The following is a 2,799-nucleotide window of genomic DNA, read 5'->3' on the forward strand; positions in this document are numbered from 1 at the left end:
TTAAATAACAGACTGAGGGTTGTATGTTTTATCCTAGAAGTTATAAAATAGGATAAAACACAAAATCACTATAAGATAAGAAGGTTGCTAGGTGGCCCAGTGGATAGAGCACCAGGCCTGAAGTCAGGAGTCAGACTCAAATCTGGCCTCAGTTTCCTCCTCTATAAAATGAGCTGGAGAAGGAAATGGCGAACCACTCCAGGATCTTTTCCCCAAATGGGGTCACAAAGAGTTGGAGACAACTCAACATCACAGAAGTATTAAAGTTTGCTTTTGGACCATGGCAAAATCACAGGCTCTCTAGTCACAGGACCTGGATTCAAATCTTGCCACTGATAACTTACTACAGCTTGTCCCTTTCTTGGCATAATTTCCTTATTATCCTCAACCACTTTGAAGCTGAAATTCCTGTCCCAAAAAGAGTTGAAGAAAAAATTTCTTGTCCCTAGAAACTCTCTTCACCTCCTCCCCCTAACTTAACTGTGTTCTTGACTTTCTGCTATTTAAATGCTCATTATCTTCCACCACCTCCTCCCCAACACTTCTCTGAACCATGTTACTGCATTTAATTGAAGTAAAAAATTTCAATATCAAGCCTGAGAGATTTCTTTATTTGGAGACCAGAAAAAGATGTTTTCCCTCCTGTTATTCACTAGGGGGAGCCCTGGCTTAGAAGGAAAAAAAATGGAGAACAAAATAAGAATACAACGGAATTTTTACTAACTAGCTTTCAGGCAACTGAGTTTGCAGGTAAGCAAGACAATGGTTTGCTGAATGCCAATGGTATACAGAGGACACTAGAGAGAGAGAAAGAATAGAGATAGAATTACGCCCCTCTCCCCACCCCCACCCCCACCCCGACTTGTTGGTAGGGTGTGCCCACATCAGGCTCCTGGAAGAAAAGCAAAGACTAAGCACAGTATACTGGAAAGAACACTGGATATAGTGATACCTGAATACAAATAGTATAGCTGAATATAAATTCTAGTTCTGTCCGCTAAGACCTGTCTGACCCTGAGCAAATTCCACTTCTATGGACCTTGTTTTCCTTATCAATAAATAGGTTGAATTAGATGAGATCCTGGAATGAGAGTGAAAGTTGTTTCTTCTTTTAAGCTTACTGAGTAGATGGTCCTCAGTGACACAGCCTTGCTATCTCCCCAACCTTTCAGAAAGGGGCCAGAGGATATGTACCCTGAGGGCATGCTTAGCCCTGTTACACTCACACTTCCACTTTCCAGGGATCCTGAAAGGAAATGTTTCTAGACTTTCCGTTTCCCAAGAGAAATACCTCTCTTTTTGTCACTGTGAACCAATTGCTGGTGATACTTTAGGGTCAAGGGAAAATGTTTATTGTAGAGAAGGTCAGGAAAAAAGTAACATGAGACAAAAATCAAAACAAAGAAAAATCAGTGTGAAGCAGAACAGTAATATTTCACACTCTATAAAACTCTGGAGCAGCGATTTGTGAGAATAAGAAGCAGGAGGGTGGAAAGAGCTGAAGATGCAGAAAATGAGGAAGCTGACACAATGGCCTGAGAGTCCAATCAGTCAAGAATTTATTACATGCTTACACGCTTACTATGTGTCAATCACTGTACTAAATTTAGCATTTACAAAGAAACACAAAAAAAAAACCCAAACCCAAACAAACCCACAGGAAGTCCTAAGCCATAGCATTATAGACCATACAAGCCAGCCTAGTTGAAACACCAAAGCACCATCTTCAAGAGACAGGAAAAAGCATGCATTAAGCACGTCAAACCACCATCACCTGCTTGGCCACTCTCTCACTTCTCCCCTCCCCACCAGGACTCTAAACCTAAAAACCCTGAGAGTGCAAGTGCTCCCAGATCAAGTCTACAGCTACCATCTTGGGAAGTAACATCACTAGAGATGTGGCTGTTCCTGCAGGTGTTACAGCCACATCTATTGAAGATCCAGAAAAGAAAGTTCTTGTCACCTAAGTCCTTGGTACCATCAAATGGTTCAACATCAGAAACAGATGTAATTTTATCAGTGGAAATGACATTAAAGATGAATAAAACTGACCACAATAAGAGTTTCCAACAGGGAAGAAAAAGAAAATCAGAACCAACATTTCTAAGACACTTTTTTTCTTAAAAGTACTTCAAAAAGGACAATCTGTTTGGATTTTTTATTTACTTATGTTTCTCTACATATTACTTGGGGGGAAGGAAGGGAGGGGAATTCAAATCAGCCATGGTTCCATGATCTCAAATGGGTATGTCCTACTTTGGATATTACTGTCATGTGACCATGTTTCTTATGATAGCAAAGTGGGAGGGGGGAGGAAAACCAAACCTTTTTTAAAAAATTTAAAATTAAAATTATTTTAAATATTTATTTAAATTTATTAATTTATCTAAATGATTAAGCTGTTTTAAAAAATCAACAAAAATGCAATCTTATTCTGAACATTTCAGTAATTTTTTTGTGTCTCTACTTAGTTCTAAAATATTTGTTTGTAAAATATTGTTAAAAGACCAAAGATAAAAGGGTTTTCTTCTCCCTCCCCCCATTTCTTTCCTTTTTTTCTATGTCCAGGAAGTTGATGGTTTGAGGGTTTTGTTTTTGTTTAAAAGAAAAAAAATTGGGAGAAGGGGCTATTTGTGTGTGTGTGAAACTTGTTGTCCCACAATAAACTGCAATTTCATTTTGCTGAATTATTCTTTTAAAAAAGAATTGACAAATTGTATGTGCCAATGTTTGAACAAATTGTGTTTGAATATATTAAATTAGGTGATTAGAAAAAACCCTGGAGGGAGGAGAGCTGGT

Source organism: Trichosurus vulpecula, chromosome 7 (assembly GCF_011100635.1).
Source record: "Trichosurus vulpecula isolate mTriVul1 chromosome 7, mTriVul1.pri, whole genome shotgun sequence".
Classification (NCBI taxonomy): Eukaryota; Metazoa; Chordata; class Mammalia; order Diprotodontia; family Phalangeridae; genus Trichosurus; species Trichosurus vulpecula.